Source organism: Hemitrygon akajei, unplaced genomic scaffold, assembly GCF_048418815.1.
Source record: "Hemitrygon akajei unplaced genomic scaffold, sHemAka1.3 Scf000045, whole genome shotgun sequence".
Lineage (NCBI taxonomy): Eukaryota > Metazoa > Chordata > Chondrichthyes > Myliobatiformes > Dasyatidae > Hemitrygon > Hemitrygon akajei.
In genome coordinates, this window is record NW_027331931.1 from 3,495,324 (window position 1) to 3,513,992 (window position 18,669).

An 18,669-nucleotide genomic window follows, 5' to 3' on the forward strand; every position below is an offset into this window, starting at 1 on the left:
TTTGTTCTTTGGACTGTATAACACGTGTTAGTATGGGGAGCGGGATTTTACACCATATTCCAGGTACAATCTCAACAAAGCACAAATAATTGTCACTTTGCCCGGACCATTGGCCCGGCTTGCAGGGCGACAGTCTGCCGGTGTTTGCCCCCAATGTGGAGAATCCCTCTGCTCGACGCCACCGTGAACTCAGACATTTCCACAGATGAGCCCCTCCTGTCCCTACCGGGACAAACATCCTGTCCGCCCCCTCTCTCACCATCTTCATCCTTTCAATAAAATCCCCCCTCTCCCTCCCTCCCCGGGGAACCGGCATCAAACCGACGGGCCGAGCGGTCTCCTCCTACCTCTCAGCGATACATCAGACTCCGGCCACAGGAGACGCTTCACAAAAGCCCCCAACTTCCCTCGGAGGGAAATGGAAATAAATCAGAAAGCGGACATTTACTTTGAGGTTTTCTCCGCTCTGAGGAGGCGGTCGGCGCTTGAGCGGGAGACGAACTCAACGGGGTAACGCCCACTCGGCCTGTCCGCCTCCGCGACTGGTTGTAACCAGTGATTGACATCGCTTCGCACCAATGAGAATAGCGCAGCTTCTGAATCCTCTGTTGACAGCGGTGGGGAAGGGGCTGGTCACGTGATTAGTAGCCCAGCCGTTCAACCGATAAAGCTCGAGCACAGCAGCGCGTGGGTGGCGTAAGACACCTCGCACGTGAGTGCAGATCCCGGTGGGGGAGCCCATGTGTGACGTCACCTGTGGGAGAGCGCTGGCATTTAAAAGCACCTTAATGGACTTTTCAGTGGGACAACAACATTAATCACGGGTTTCATCACTGAATCCAGTGTTGTGGGATGTAAAGTCCCCTGTTATGTGTCCGGCTGTGCCGTGTTGTTGGTGGAGTGGGCAGCGTGGTGTTTGTCTCTATTCGGGTCACAACACCAGAATTGCCAGTGGGGTCCACACACAGTGTATTAGTCAACAGAAAGATAGATAGATAGATAGATAGATAGATAGATACTTTATTCATCCCCATGGGGAAATTCAACATTTTTTCCAATGTCCCATACACTTGTTGTAGCAAAAACTCATCACATACAATACTTAACTCAGTAACAACATGACATGCATCTAAATCACTAACTCAAAAAAGCATCAATAATAGCTTTAAAAAAAAAGTTCTTAAGTCCTGGCAATTGAATTGTAAAGCCTAATGGCATTGGGGAGTATTGACCTCTTCATCCTGTCTGAGGAGCATTGCATCGATAGTAACCTGTCGCTGAAACTGCTTCTCTGTCTCTGGATGGTGCTATGTAGAGGATGTTCAGGGTTTTCCATAATTGACCGTAGCCTACTCAGCGCCCTTCGCTCAGCTACCGAAGTAAAACTCTCCAGTACTTTGCCCACGACAGAGCCCGCCCTCCTTACCAGCTTATTAAGACGTGAGGCGTCCTTCTTCTTAATGCTTCCTCCCCAACACGCCACCACAAAGAAGAGGGCGCTCTCAACAACTGACCTATAGAACATCTTCAGCATCTCACTGCAGACATTGAATGACGCCAACCTTCTAAGGAAGTACAGTCGACTCTGTGCCTTCCTGCACAAGGCATCTGTGTTGGCAGTCCAGTCTAGCTTCTCGTCTAACTGTACTCCCAGATACATGTAGGTCTTAACCTGCTCCACACATTCTCCATTAATGATCACTGGCTCCATATGAGGCCTAGATCTCCTAAAGTCCACCACCATCTCCTTGGTCTTGGTGATATTGAGACGCAGGTAGTTTGAGTTGCACCATATCACAAAGTCCTGTATCAGTTTCCTATACTCCTCCTCCTGTCCCTGCAGTCTTTGTCTCCTGGTAAACTCAACACCCTGACAGTGTGGACCATAGATACCCCTTCCTCTCAGAGTCAGGGAATCATTCAGACAGCTGATCGCTGAGAGGAATTATATTTATTGGTCATTGAAGTTCACCCAGATTCGTTTGGACGGATTTGATGTGGAGTTCGGGGTGTCACAGTGAAAGGGCCAGACGGTCGAACCCTCTCCGTTGTCCAAACATCCTTTCAGGTGAGGCGACATTTCACCTGTGAATCTTCCGGGGTCGCCCATTGTGTCCGCTGCTCCCGATGCGTCCGCCTCTACACTGGTGACACCGGCTCCTCCGCAGTTGTGCGGGGTAGGAGTGTTTTTTTTTATCGGGGGTCGATATTATTGTTCCCTTTTGTGCGGAGGGATGGGTTTTGGGGTTTGATGATTGGGATCCCGTTCTTCTTGATCCGGGGGGTGGGGTAGAAGTTTGATTTTTCTCTGTGAACGACTTTCATGCTCTTTCTTTGTTTCGTGGTTCTCTGGAGAGAAAAAAAACATCGTTATTTATGGATACCTGCTTTAATAATAAACTAACCTTTGAACTATCCGCTCCGAGCGGGACTTCCCAGTGTCCAAACGTTTTCATTCCGATTTCCATTCCCGTTGCTACCCGGCCTGCTGTGTTCGGCCAGCATTTTGTTTGTGTTGCTTTGGATTTCCAGGATCTGCAGACTTTGTCGTGTTTGTGATTTACCTCTCCGTTGTCCCTCCCGCCTCCGGCCACTTGTGGCGCTGTATGGATCTCCAGCCATCGGCAACGATGTGCAGACCTCCGGCCACCGGTGGCGCTGTGGAGAAACGCTGCTGAACGCCGACTGCCGCTGTTGGCGATTCTCCGATTCGAGCAGGGGTGAGTAGGGAATGATCCCGGTGTTGTGTCACTCGGGGGCCGGTTGCATTAGGAAAGGGCCGGGCCCGAGCTCTGCCGGACGGCTGGAGCAGGGGTGCAGTGGCAATTTTTTTTTGCCTGAGCTGTATGAGGGGGGGGGGGGGCGGCGGGCGGGTGGCGATGATTGATAAGTTCGTGGCCTAAGTTAGAAGGCTTGAAGTTATACAGTTCTCGGTACCTGCACGTGCAGTTCAACTCTTTGAGTGATTATGCAGAAAGTTTGAAGTTAATAACTTTTGTGGTATTTCTGTTTCAGATCATTGAAAATTGCTAGGTTTTGTAAAATTCAATCCTTCCACCTTAGGCCACGAACTTATTAATCACCCCAAGTTTGTGAGACCCAAATTGTGTACATGCTCATTTCATGTACTGGGCAACTTTCTTGCCCCATTCATTTAATGAGCAGGTACACAAATTGTGTGTGACATATATAGGGCTTCTTATAATGTCAAGCAGTAAACCAAGATGAAAGAAATATATGAATTCCAGAGCTCCACAGAAATATAGTGATAGCTAAGACATTAACAAGGTTATAGCCTCTCACTACATTTCAGTGTATAACTGGTACAATTAAACATATAATACTTAATTTAATAATATGACAAAGTATTACACAGTTGCACTTAACTGATTATCATAGAATATAATTATCAAGCAAGTAAAATAACTTTGTTTGCTTAGAAGTCAAAGGGTTGTTAGTGAGAAAAATGTACTTTAGTCTTAGCGAGTAATCCACGGACCACCACAGATGTAGCCTTACTAATACGACTGAGTCGGAGCAGACGGCAGGGCCCGCAGCGCTTAGCAGTGTTACTCAGAGGTATAAAAATAACAGAAATAAAACAATTCATTTTTTTACACTTTTAGCCCCTAAATTGGAACCAAGTAATCGAGTATGAAAAAAGAACGTCTGATGAACTATTGCTAAAGCCATGAATATTGGTGAATATTAGTCTCAAAAGCTATAGGTTGGCAACTCTGCCTTGTACCGTTTCTCTCGGAGAAATGGTTGGACAGGAAGTGTACCTGTGAGTGTCGATACTCACAATATCCTCACACGTCGGGTGTTACATGGTTAGACCTTTACAGATCCTGTTTAGTCTTTAAATATATAAAAATTTAAAGAAGCTTGAATCTTTACATAAATTATTATCACATCTATACGAATAGAAAATATTGTATTTTGGAAGTGATAAATGTTAACGGGAGGAGAGCAACCATTTGGGAGGTTTGGAAATGTGTTTTGTCTCGGCTGTGAGTAAATGGGCTGTTCCATGTTTAAACAGTAGAAATAGACCCTGAGTTTGGTGTTCAAACTGTGTTTGGAAATCCACCCCCCCCCCCCCCCTCACTGTCACACAGTGGAAATCAGGTAGCTGTGCTGGAGATCTACACTAAAAACTAAAAATGTTTGAAGTCATTCTGATGAAATGTTATTAATTGAGTTGTATTGTAAGCTGTCCCTTACCTGCTGAGTGTTTCTGGTAATTCCAGTTTCTTTTTATTTCTTGGTTTACATTTCATGAACTGGACCTGTTTTAACCTGGAAATGAAAATGGCTGTGATAGTTTGTAGGCCTCCGTTGGAGTCTCTGCAATTCTCTGATGGTTCTGAACCTATGCTCAATGGAGTTCAGAGGGACGGTGGGGGTGGTGGGAGATGTATGGTTAAGTAAACCTACTGAATGCTGAAAAGCCTAGATACAGTGGACATGGTGAGGATGTTTCCAATAAGATCTGTGATCTTACAGCACAGTTTCAGAATAAAGATGCTTCCCTTTAAAACTGAGATGAGAAGAATTTTTTGGCTAAAAGATATCTGATCTGTGGAATTTGTTGCCACAGAAGTTGATTGAGGCTGCCATTTGGGTATATTTATGACAGAGATTAATATATTCATGATTGCTGAGTAGCTTCAGGGTTACAGGAGGAAGACAGGAATATGGTGTTGGAATGAAAATCAGCCGTGGTTGAATGGTGGGCAGACCAGATGGATTGAATCACCTAATTCTGTTCCTGTGTATTATGTCTTACCATGACTGAATGAATGCTCCTTCTTATCCCATATCATCTGTGACATGTGAGGGACAATAAAAGATTGTTCACTGAGATCATTAAATCTGCCTTCAGTGTTTAAATTTCAGAGAGTTTTGTTCTTAGTAACATTACGCAGAAATGTTTGGTTCTCCTTTTCATTATTAATGTGCTTCATTGTCTCTCTGGTTAAAGTTAGACCTGTGGTGAGAGATTTATTTGAAGAAAAACCCCAACTGGAGGCAAACCACGACTGAAGACGAGGGAACAGCAACAAGTGAACCAGCCCGAGGATTGAGAGCATCAACTGGAGAGAACCCATCTGACTCGGAGATTCCAGTGATTCAGTCAGGAGAAAGTTTGGTGAGTCTCATTTACTCAAACACTGGTCCTTTAGACATTACATACCTGTACAAAGGAAGGTAGGAAATAGTTGGAGTGAGACTGAATGTGTCCAGAAGAACCAGTTATGCCTCTGTCAGACCCAGTTGCAATGACTCCAGGTCTGGTAATGTGCTTCCAGCTGCCCAGCCCTTTGAAACCACTCCCATTCCCTCACAGTGGTTACTCAGTTCAAGATCTTGCATCCTCTGATGTAGCTTTTGGTCAGTTCTGAGTGGGGGAGGGAAAGAGAGGGGAGTGTTTATGCTGACTGTCTTTCAAAAAGATTAATTGTTTGAACTTGCTGCAAACTCTCTCCCCATACCCTGTACTTTCTCAACTAAATTATTGACATAGATGACAAGTAGCAATGGGCGTAACCCCTGGGAAAGTCACTAAGCACGGGACTCGAGTCTAAGAAACAGGCAGTCACCATAACACTCTGCCTCTTACCAATCATCTGTTTGCAGACCCTGGGGCTCTGTAACAAACTCAATGTTAACAGAAAGATTGGTCAGTGATTAAGATAATGAGAGAATTGTGGCCTCCTGAAAGGACACGCGAGCTGAGCTGTCTGATTCAATGGACCAGATCCACCGCCGTTGACAACGTAATTTACCCCTTGCCCACCCACCCAGGTCATGTTACGTCCGATCACCCACAGTACCCCAACCACCCTCCGTCCCACCAGTGGCCCCACACCCTTCTGACCATTCACCCCACACCCACTCATAGACAGGCCCCCTTCACCCACATCCACCCTCCCAAGCTGGAGGGGAAACACAACAAACTGATCCCGCAATCCCGACTCGGGCGCAAATCTAAAAGACTGGAGAACCCGGTGCCTCCAGCTTGGGAGGCTGGATCGATCCCAGCCCATTCCCACTGCAACCGGCCCTCGATTTACACAAACCCGAGATTAACTCTTTCCTCACCACTACCTGAACAAGAGAAACACCAGCATCCGCTGGGGTTGGCATTACACTGCGATTTGCAGCAGGTCCCCGTATGCTGTGAAACTCCCCACTGTCAGACATGTAGACCAGAATCGTACGCGTTAAGACTCCCCACTGTCAGATATGTTGACCAGAACCGTACGTGTTAGAGCTCCCCACTGTCGGATATGTTGACCAGAATCATACACAGTAAATCTCAAGGCATGGAACCGTAATCGCATGGTGGAGTTGTTCGGTGATTGTGAACATATGTGATTAACGACCCTGCAACTGGGGACTGAATAAATAGTTAGTCTAACAATTCTAATCAGACACACCATCTTCTCACATTTCTCCTCATCCCTGTCTACGCACCCCGTTTCCCTCACCACTCCCTCCTCACAGTCCCTCTTCATCCTCCTGCCCTCTACTCCAGACCTCCCTTTTTATTCAGTCTCTCCCTCGCCATCTCACCTCTCCCTCACCCCTTCCATATCATCACCCCTCTCAATCATTCTTGCTTCCTCCCCACCTCTACCCTCCCCTTCCCTCTTCTCTATCCGCCTCAGTGACACTGCTACTTGACCATTCTCCCACTCTCTTTCACCTTCTGCCTTCCCCTCTCCATCTCCCCCTGTCTCATGCACCCTCTCACTTCAATCAAAATTGTCTCTCTCACTCAGTCACCTCCACCACTCTGTAACCTCCATTTCCAGCTCTCACCCTCTCTATCTCTCTCCCTACCTCCCACCCTCCCCCCTCTCTCAAACACTCTCCCTGCTGGCTCCCGTATCCATCATTGTCTTCCCCTCTTTATCACTCTCTAAATCTACCACTCACCCCACACGTTCTCCCTCTTCGCTCCCTGTCAGTCCTCCTCCTCACCCCCCCCCCCCATCACACCCCATCACCCCATGCTCACCACCTCATTGAATACAGTGGTATGCAAACAGCTGGGCACCACTGGTCAAACATTCTGTTACTGTGAATAATTTAGTGAGTAGAAGGTGAACTGATCTCCAAAAGTCATAAAGTTAAACACAAAACATTCCTTTCAACATTTTAAGTAAGATTAGTGTGTTATTAAAAACACAAAATGCTGGCAGAGCACAGCAGGCCAGACAGCATCTATGGGAGGAGGTAGTAACAACGTTTCGGGCTGAAACCCTTCATGAGGAGTTTAGTGTATTATTTCTGTTTTGTACAATTTTAGAGTGGGGAAAAAAAAGGAAAGGAGCACCATGGAAAAGTCTGGGCACCCAAAGAGATTTGAGCTCTCAGTTAAATTTTACCAAGGTCTCAGACCTGAATTAGCTTGTTAGGACAATGGCTTGTTCACAGTCATCATTAGGACAGGCCAGGTTATGCAAATCGCAAAGCTTTATAAATACCCTGTCTCTTCAAACCTTGTCCCAACAATCAGCAGCCATGGGCTCCTCTAAGCAGCTGCCTAGCACTCTAAAAGTTAAAATAAATGATGCTCACAAAGCAGGAGAAGGCTATAAGAAGATAGCAAAGCATTTTCAGGTAGCCGTTATCTCAGTTCACAATGTAATTAAGAAATGACAGTTAACAGGAACAGTGGAGGTCAAGTTGATGTCTGGAAGACCAAGAAAACTTTCTGAGAGAACTACTCGTAGGATTCCTAGAAAGGCAAATCGAAACCCCCATTTGACTGTAAAAAAACATTCAGGAATATTTAGCAGCCTCTGGAGTGGTGGTGCACTGTTCTACTGTGCAGCAACACCTGCACAAACATGACCTTCATGGAAGAGTCATCAGAAGAAAACCTTTCCTGCGTCCTCACCACAAAATTCAGCGTCAGAGGTTTTTCTGACATTGAGGGAGAGGTTGTTTTCTTCACACCAGACAGATGTTGTTCAGACCTCAGATAGAGTCAGCAATCAAATGCTTGAGCATGGTGCGATGAATGTGTTGAGCTGTGGAAATCATGATGCAAGAAGCATCCTAGCAGAGCCAGATGAGCCCAGGGCATGGAATTGTGATATCGTAGGCATTACTGGGAATTGGTTGCACCCAACAGTCTAAGGGATGTAGAGGAACGAATTTGTAGAGAGTTCACAGACTACACCAAGAAACAATAGTTGATATAGTAAGTGATTTTAACTTTCCATATATTGACTGGGACTCCCATACTGTAAAAGGACTAGATGGGGTAAAGTTTGTCAAATGAGCCTTAATCAGTACGTAAAACATCCGGCGTAGAAGTGTGCAATAAGCTGTTGGGAAACGATCCAGGGCTGGTGACAGAAATTAGTGTATGGGAGCACTTTGTGTATAGTGATCATAATGCCATGAGATTCCAAGTAAATACAGAAAAACAGAGGTCTGGACCTCTCTTGAGATTCTAAATTGGAGAAAGATCAACTTTATGGTATTTGCAAGGATTTGACAAGTGTGGATAGGAACAGGCTGTTTTCTGGCAAAGGAGTACTTGGTCAGTGGGGGTTCTTCAGGTGAAATTTTGAGGGTGTAGAGTTTGTATGTGCTTGCCAAAATAAAAGTTGAAAGGTAACTGGTGCAGGGAACCTTTGTTTTCAACTGATATCGAGGCCCCGGATATTTTGTTCCTCTAAATTCCTCAGGCTGTTGGGTGCTACCAAGACACATTAATGACTACAATATCATACTCCCACACCCTGAGCTCATCTGACTTTCTTTAGTTGTCTTCTCTTGGTTTCTAAAAGTTTATTTGCCCTCTCTTTGGCTTTTATGTTGGTTTTGGGTTCTCATTTCAGCCACGGTTGAGTCCTCCTGCCTTTCCAATGTTTCCACGTCTTTGGGATGTATTGATCACTCAGCTCCCGAGTTGCTCCCAGAAACTCCAGCCATTGCTGCTCTGTTGTCACTCCTACCTTTTCCCTTCCAAACAAGTTTGGCCAGCTTCTCTGTCACAGAAACGTGGAGGAGGTCAGAACAGAAACATGCCCACTCTGGACAAACAGAATGGTGACCTATACAGGAGACAAAATAGATGGGGGAGGTTTTAAATAGTAGTTTTGCATCTGTATTTGCTCAGGAGATGGATACAGAGTCGATAGAAGTGAGGCAAAGCAGCATCAACTTCATGGACCTTGTACACGTTACAGAGGTGGAAGTGTTTGATGTCTTAAGGCAAATTAGCATGGATAAATCCCCAGGGCCTGACAAGTTGTTCCCCAGGACCCTGCGGAAGACAAGTGCAGAAATTGTGGGGGCCCAAGCACAGATATTTAAATCATCCTTAGTGACAGGTGAGGTACTGGAGGATTGGCGGACAGCCAAGGTTGATCCGCTGTTCAAGAAAGGCTCTAAGGATAAATGAGAAAACTTTATGTTAGTGAGCTTGACATCAGTAGTGGGAAAGTTATTAGAACATATGTGCAGGAACCGGATATGTAAATATTTGGATCGATGTGGACAGATTAAGGATAGACAGCATGGTTTTGTGCATGGTAGGTCATGTCTAGCCAATCTTATAGAGTCTCTGGAGAAAGCTATCAGGAAAGTGGATGAAGGCAAGGCAGCTGATGTTTTCTACATGGGCCCACACTTGACAAAGTCACATATGGGAGGTTCAGTCACTCAGCATTCAAGATGAGACAGTCAATTGGATGAGGCAATGGTTTTGGGAAAGGTACGCTGCAACCGGAGTTTCTCCGGTTAGCGGACGATTTCCCTCCGTGCCTCTCTGGCGTCGTGGGGGTACGCTGCAACCGGAGTTTCTCCGGTTAGCGGACGATTTCCCTCCGTGCCTCTCTGGCGTCGTGGGGGTACGCTGCAACCGGAGTTTCTCCGGTTAGCGGACGATTTCCCTCCGTGCCTCTCTGGCATCGTGGGGGTACGCTGCAACCGGAGTTTCTCCGGTTAGCGGACGATTTCCCTCCGTGCCTCTCTGGCATCGTGGGCAACCGCGTACGAGGCAAGTTACAGCAGAGGTTCCAAAGAAATCAGCAGCCCGTAACCCAGCATGGATGGAAAGTGTGCAGGGGAGCCGGCTGGATTCAAATTCAGGTTCATCCTGAAGTCCGGCACTGTTGCCACCAGCCAGAACCGGAGATTTTTTTCCAATATTTTTATTGATTTTCTTGCATAAAATAATACAGAGTACTAAAGTGTGTGTGTGTGTATATATATATATAATAAACTATAAAAAATGATAAAATGGTACCAAATACCGTATATTAGAAACACACTTATAATCATGAATACCCTATATTCATGGAAATTGACTTAAATCATAATATTGAAATCTTCTAATTTTATCATTATACAAAAAAAATCTGATCCGCTACCATCAAAAAGCTGCTTGTTAGAAAAAAGGAAAAACGTCTGTATCATCATAAAGAAATAGATGATAATATCAGCCAACATCCGTACATAACAACAAATCAAATGCTTTGAAAATAATTCAAAAATGGTCCCCATTATGTTTGAAAGTCTTTGATTCAGAAATTGAACACCGAATCTTTTCTAAATTTAAGCATGACGTAACATCACGTAGCCACTGATCAGGTATGTCCAAAATCATATCTTGCCCTCCAACAATACCAAATAAGGCAATCAAAGGATTAGGCTTAAAATTAACTTTAAAAAGTGCAGAAAAGGTTTGAAATACTTCCTTTCAGTACTTTTGAAGACTCGGCCATATCCGAAACATAAGAATCAATGAAGCTACTCCATAGTTGCATCTTTCACAATAGGGAGACATATCCAAATAAAAACGAGAGAGCTTATCCTTAGTCATGTGGGCCCTATGGACTACTTTAAATTGTAGGAAGGGAATGGCAGGCATATAACGATGAAGTATTAACCAATTTATAAATTTCATTCCAGGTTCCTCAGAGATTGAAGTCTGCAAATCTTGTTCCCAGAGATTTTTAATTTTGTCTAAAGGAACATTTCTCATTCTCAACAGCATGCCATAAATATTGGATATTGAACCATTCTGAAAAGGTTTCAGATTAAAAATTACATCTAATAAATTCTTATCTGGACTTTTTGGAAATGTATGCAATTGAGACTGCAGAAATTCCCTAATTTGCAGTTAAAAAAAAAAGTTTTTTGGTAAGCTATATTTAGCTGACAATTGCTCAAGCGAAAAGATTTCCTCCAACTAACAAATCCTGGAAGCATTTAATACCCAGTCTATCCCATTCTTTAAAAACTACATCGATCAAAAAGGTTTAAAAAATAGCTAGAAAAAATAGGACTTGATAGAGAATGTCTCATTAAAACAAAATATTTTCTAAATTGTATCCAAATCCTCAAAGTATGTTTAACTACCAAACTGTCAGTTAGTTTACTTAAAGATAAAGGAAGTGAAGATCCAAGAAGAGAAATAATAGAGAATTTATGAACAGAATTAGCTTCTATAGAAACCCAAACAGGACAGTCCTCATGGTTAATATAGTATGACCAAAATGTGAGGTTTCCATATATTGCCTGCCCAGTAATAAAACATAAAATTTGGTAAAGCTAAACCTCCATTCTTTCTTGCTTTTTGAAAATGAAATTTATTTAGTCGAGAAAGTTTATGTTTCCATATATAGGAAGATAGGGTAGAGTCAAGAGAATCAAAAAAGGATTGAGGAATAAAGACGGGTAAGGCCTAAAAAAGGTATATAAATTTAGGTAAGATTCATTTTAATAAAATTGATTTGGCCAATCAACGATAATGAAAGAGGCAATCATTTTGAAAGTGTCCGTTTAATGTAACCCAATAGAGTGAAAAAACTTCCTTTAAATAGTAGCTTATAAATCTTAGTAATTATTACACCAAAATAGGTTAATTGATTTCTTACAGTTTTAAAAGGAAGGTTAGTATGAATGGGTACCAAATTATTCAAAGGAAGAAGTTCAGTCTTATGTAAATTTAGATTATATCCTGAAAATTGGCTGAAACAAGAAAGTAAAGAAAGCACAGAAGTTTCGACATTAGAAATATAAAGTAGTAGGTCATCGGCATAGAACAAAACTTTGTGAATAATACCTCTCCTTAATATCCCAGTGATACACTGAGATTCTCTAAAGGCAATAGCTAAGTGTTCTAAGGCCAGATCAAAGAGCAAAGGACTCAAAGGACAACTTCAAATGACCAGACTGGATTTATTAAAGATAAATATTCTCATTTCACTATTCATCATTTATTAAATGTCATTTATTCTCCTTCCAAAGAGACATTGGAATGTGTGACATCCTTAGATGCTGAGAAGGCCTTTGATTGGGTTGAAAACATCAGAAAATTTAATTTTGGGCCTGATTTTATTCAATGGTTTAAATTACTTTATTTATATCCTTCTGCTCGGATTTTAACTAATTCTCAGAATTACAAACCATTTATCTCCAATGTGGAACTAGACTAGGTCAGGAGATATTTACATGGCATTAAGTCTATGGCACTTTAAATTAATAGTACATAAAAGAAAATCCCAGCTGTATGTCAACAAAAGCTACTTGCGTGAGAGTGTTTCAGTTACTGTGGGGCCAGGCACCCATGCCGCTCAGGGGGAACGGGGAATATTGCCAATGGAGAGAGTCAAACTGAGCCAAGTAACAGACTGGAGATGGCAGAAATGCCCCATACTTCTCGACCATCAGAGAGTTTGATGGTCATTCCAGATACTAACACTTTGCCCAGTTAGAAGGTGATTTCTCTCTCCAACTTAGGTTGAACTACACTGTAACAGTGTGATATCAGATCACACTTTGGCAACTCAAGTGAGCTCATCTGAAATGTTGTCCTTCTTTACAGGTTAAAAATGACAAGGAATTTGTCTATGAAAATTCAGACACAGCATACCAGTTTTGCTGTCTCGGTCTAGATATTTAAGAAGTGGAGCAAGGGATTCACTCGATCATCCTTCCTGCTCAGACTGTGGACAGGGATTCACTTGGTCATCTGACCAACTGGCACGCCCATCATTTTACACAGGGGAGAGGCCATTCACCTGCTCAGACAGTGGGAGTGCATTCACTCGGTCATCTCATCTGAAGGTATATCAGCAAGTTCACACTGGGCAAGGCCACTCACCTGTTCTGTGTGTGAGAAGGGGTTCAGTCGGTCATCCCACCTGTGGACACAGCAGTCAGATCACACTGGGCAAAGGTTGCTCATCTGCTGAATTTGTGGGAAAGTATTCACTCAGTCATCTGATCTAATGGCTCACCAGCGAGTTCACACTGGGGAGCGGCCGTTCACCTGCTCAGACTGTGGGAAGGGATTCACTCATTCATCCACCCTACTGGTACATCAGCGAGTTCACACTGGAGAGAGGCCATTCACCTGCTCAGAATGTGGGAAGGGATTCACTCGGTCATCCCATCTGAAGGTACATCAGTTAGTTCACACTGGGGAGAGGCCATTCACCTGCTCAAACTGTGGGAAGGGATTCACTCGGTCATCCACTCTGAAGGAACATCAGTTAGTTCACACTGGGGAGAGGCCATTCACCTGCTCGGACTGTGGGAAGGGATTCACTTACTCATCTAATCTGAAATTACATCAGCGAGTTCACACTGGGGAGAGGCCATTCACCTGCTCAGACTGTGGGAAGGGATTCACTCGGTCATCCCATCTGAAGGTACATCAGCGAGTTCACACTGGGGAGAAGCAGTTCACCTGCTCAGACTGTGGGAAGGGATTCACTCGGTCATGTAAACTGAAGTTACATCAGCGAGTTAACACTGGGGAGAGGCCATTCACCTGCTCAGAATGTGGGAAGGGATTCACACAGTCGTTTAAATTGAAGGAACATCAGAGAGTTCACACTGCGGAGAGGCCATTTACCTGCTCAGACTGTGGGAAGGGATTCACTTGGTCATCTCAACTGAAGGTACATCAGCGAGTTCATACTGGGAAGAGGCCGTTCACCTGCTCAGACTGTGGGAAGGGATTCACTCAGTCATCTAAACTGAAGGTACATCAGTTAGTTCACACTGGGGAGAGGCCATTCACCTGCTCAGAATGTGGGAAGGGATTCACTCGGTCATCTGACCTACTGGTACATCAGCGAGTTCACACTGGGGAGAGGCCATTCACCTGCTCAGAATGTGGGAAGGGATTTACTCGGTCATCTGACCTACTGGTACATCAGCGAGTTCACACTGGGGAGAAGCCGTTCACCTGTTCAGAATGTGGGAATGGATTCACTCGGTCATCTGCCCTACTGGTGCATCAGCGAGTTCACACTGGGGAGAGGCCATTCACCTGCTCAGAATGTGGGCAGGGATTCACTCGGTCATCCCATCTGAAGGTACATCAGCGAGTTCACACTGGGGAGAGGCCATTCACCTGCTCAGAATGTGGGCAGGGATTCACTCGGTCATCTGCCCTATTGAGACACCAGTCAGTTCACACTGGGTAGAGGCTGATCACCTACTTAGACACTGGGAGGAGATTCTCTCAGTCATCTCAACTTTATGTGCATCATTGAGTTCACACTGGGGAGAGGCCGTTCACCTGCTGTGAATGTGGGGAAGGATTCACTCAGTCATCTAACCTTGTGACACACTACTGGATTCACACTGGGGAGAAACTTTAAATAAGCTGCATGCTGGATATTTGTTCATCACCATTGCTGAATGCAATTTGAAGAGTGACTCGTAAATTATTGCTGCTGATCACCACACCCAGTTCTGCACCCTGGTCACTGGGCATGGGAGGAGTTTCTTCTGCTGCACATTCATCTTTAATGGGACTGGAGTTTAATATTCTGGATCAGAGAAATAAGTCAGTTCTATTTTAAACTCTGTCTCCAGTACTTGGTGAATTTATAACACACCTAGTGTACAGTAGAGTGTCAACTCAGGCCGGCTGGACCCTGCCAGTGATTCTGTTCCAGGACAGTCATTTTCATTTTTTCAATGTTTTTATTGATTTCCAGTAAAGAAAAATATACATATCAGTGGAGAGGTTTAGCAAACAGATAATACAAAAGACATAAACAGCAATAAAGAAAAGTATATATTGTCAAAATCAGATAGGTTTAATGTTATGCTGTTATATATACAGTGTAATCAAAAAAACACAACTCTTAATAAATCGTTAAAAAAAGATTGGAAAATTTTATTTATATGCAGGAAAAAAACACTAAACTGAATAAGAAAAGAGATTGGGCAGTCCAATTGAGGATAAAATTAGAAGAAAAACAAAGAGAAAAGGCACCCTTCCAGTCACCTCCAAACCTTCACAGATAAGGATTTTTCCTAAAGAGAATAAAGAACAAATAAATTAAATCATATGAAAATATTGAATAAAGGGTCACCAGACTTGCTCAAAATTAAACGATGTATCAAACGTCCAGCTTCTAATTTTCTCCAAGCTTAGATATGACATAATGGAGGTGAGCCAATAGAAAACAGTAGAGGATTAGATTCTTTCCAATATAACAAGATAGTACTCCTCGTCAGTAAAGTTGAAAAGGCTATTGCATGTTGAGTGGAAGCAGATACTCTCCCTATTTCCTCTAGAATAATCCCAAAAATTGCCGTAAGAGAAATTGGGTTGAACATCCACATCTATAACTTTAGACAATATTCTAAACACATCTCTTAGAGCAGCTACCTCTACGTTATATCTGTCACAAATAGGGCTTATATTAGGAAATATATGCGCCTATTTATCTTTAGACATATTGACCCTATGTACTATCTTAAACTGAGCAGAGAGTCAACTCAGGCCTGCTGGACCCTGCCAGTGATTCTGTCCCACGACAGTCCTTTTAAATCCTCCCCTGTCGTTCACCTCTTGTTCCCCCGTGGGACGGGTTCCAAACAGTCACCACTCTGTGGGTGAAAAGGTTCCCCTTGAATTTTCTCCAGACTGAAGAAGTTGAGCTGACTGCAGTTCTGTCTGAGATGTTCTTTGCCCCTGAAATCTCTGAGCTGAGGAAGAATGAATTTGGGAGATACCCTCCTTATTCATGGCTCATTTCCACATTATGGGTCATTTTCCCTGCTTCTAAAGAGTTGTTAGAAAACACGCTGTCCTCTAAAGACTGAAAGCAGAATGCGAAAACATTGGTTGGATGTTCAAAGGAGCAGGATCAGAAACCAGAGGTGAGTCTGCACAGGGCAGAGTTTGGGGCTCTGGACGATGGTCGAGGTAAGAACATATGATGAGGAGAAGGAAATCAGCAGCGGGGTGTGGCAATGAATGACAGAGTAGCAACATTTGGAAGCTGATAGAGAAAATAATTTGTTTGTCTGACTAATGACACAAACAATACCTGTGGTGAGGTGCTCCACTGGTCAGGGAACGTGTGTGTTCAGAATTGTTATATCTATTGAGGGATTTGCTTGTTTATCCTGGAATATTATATCCGGATGGTTATTATGGATTGTCCTATCTGTAATAATGTATCAATTATCATATAAATTGTGAGATTTTGACTAAGTGGATCAGGCTGGAATTTATTGTACCTTAATTAGTTAACATGGTCATTCATCCGTTTGTATTTTAAAGCAAGATTTTGGTGAATGATATTTGCCACTTGATTGCAGCTGCATAATCAATCAGATTGAGTTCAACTGCCGCAGGATCCTGGAATGTGTTGGATTGTGTCTGGTTTCTCTTAGCATTTTCTGCATTGATTGCCTTGTTTGTATTGTATGTATTTGTGATTTTCTTCCCCTTTTGTTAACCACCTTGTCCTGTATTTCCGCAAGGAACCCCTCTGTTTCTGGGAAGAGGTCTCCAACTCTCAGTCAGGTGCTCGATGATTCCTTGTCACCATCTCGTCTGCTCAGATCGTTGGGATGTCTCCCATGGAGGGTCATACTCATTCCACTGGTTAAGGTTTTCTTCCACAGTGATGATTTGTTTTTCTGAGGTAGCTTCTCATTTAAGTTTTCTGGTCTGTATTTCTTATCACAATTGCATATACACATATGGAGTGCTGAATCACGTTCAAATTCAAGTGTAATCCAAGATGGCGGCGCGACGGAGCTTGCAGCGGCCATTCCGGAGCTGATTATCTGTTATTTGTGAAGCGGGGTGCCGTGCGCAATCATAATCGGATGAAAAACGGACGTGGGAGCACGGAGGAACATCTGGAAATCTCCAGGAAGACCTTCTTCGTTGCTGCTGCTGCTGTGAGATCCGGGACTCAGCTGGGAAGAACAGGCCCCCATTCCTCGGGGTCGCGTTGGCGGGGCCGTCTTAATACGCTCGGCAGAGGATGGTGCTCGGAGAAGCTGTGCCGGAGGGGATGGTCGGAGGCGCGGAGGTTCGCCGTTCATGGAGTCCGCTGCGGTCAGGTCGCTTTCACTGTGTGCTGTGTCTGCGAGGCTGAGTCGGGCGGCGCCGTGGATGTCCATAGCGGGGGTATTCCCTTCTGCTGCCTGCGTGGGATGACGAGTCTATCGAGACCCTGTGGACTTGTGGAAACTGTGCTGGTTTCTTTTGAACTTATAGTCTTTTAACATCTTTGGACTATTTTTACTGTGCCCATGGTCTGTTTTTTTTTAATGAATTATGCTATTGTTTGCTCTGTTGTAACTACGTGGTTTCGTGCAGGTCTTGTAGCTTTAGTTTTTGGTCTTGTTTTGTCTGGTAGATGTGGAGCTCCTTTCTGGGTAACGTGCTAAGACAGTTGTTACGTATTCGGGCAACAATAATATAGATGAGTTAGACGAAGGGTTTTATAACGAATAACACGTTTATTAAACACTGATAACAAACCCCCTTCAAATGTAAACAAACCCAAACAATGGTCCGAGCTCAGCTGCTGGCAGCTGGTCAGACAGTTCTTAATAGCTTTGCAGTCTCAAACAGTCTTTAAGGTAGTATTGAAAAAAACAGTTCTCCAAAGCGAATTGCCGAATGAAAACAGTTCAAAGAATGATATGCCGACAGTTCAAAAGCTCACGGTACTTTTAAAAGGAGAGACTTTTTAAAGCGATTTAAATTCTCTTCCACGTCGATGTCCTTCGATTCCCAGCGTCGAACTCCCACGTCGAATTTTATTAAATATAACAACTTAAAGTGACTGACCTTCCTTCCACACTATTCTCAAACCCTTTCTTCCACAATATTCTCAATCTCCCGCTTTTTCCAGCGGAGACTATCGTGAGAATAGTAAACGAAATCCTTCCGAATGAGGATCAAACAAAGTCGAAGTCAATCCATCGAAAATCGATTCTTCTCGATCTCCATTTTCCAAACTTTTCTTCACTCTCCCTTAGCAAAGAAACCGTTGGCTCTGACCTTTTAAACTTTAGGCATTATATAAAACTTCATTTTTAACTAAACTGCGTCATCCCTTTAAATCACACAGTAACATGAAGTCATCTTGGCAAATCCAGCCACGAACTGCCCCACCTGACAGGGTGGGTCTTCCTTTTTTACCCTGTAGAAAAAACCTGTCACATGACCTCTACTGGCGGGAAAATGACATCACTCCACCATTACCTCATGTCCAGTATAACTTCAACCCCAGTCACGTGACAAGGGTACCACTGTCACGTGTCACGGGTACGTAACACAGTAGCGCGATATTAATACGCAGCATTCTCTCCGGACCCTGGATTGGGGGATTGCCAAACGTTATGTGGATTTTC

General features: G+C 43.8%; 1 protein-coding gene and 1 long non-coding RNA gene across 2 annotated transcripts in view; one reads left to right on the plus strand and one right to left on the minus strand.

The window, feature by feature from the left end:
* Nucleotides 1-18,669, minus strand: part of LOC140720622 (NACHT, LRR and PYD domains-containing protein 3-like) — a 745,417-nt gene that overhangs the window by 309,668 nt on the left and 417,080 nt on the right. The gene's annotated exons all lie outside the window — the stretch shown is intronic.
* LOC140720631 (uncharacterized) lies at nt 2,681-17,580 on the plus strand. Its single transcript, XR_012097231.1, has 3 exons — nt 2,681-2,720; nt 4,988-5,155; nt 16,777-17,580. It is a non-coding gene; the product is annotated as an uncharacterized lncRNA (long non-coding RNA).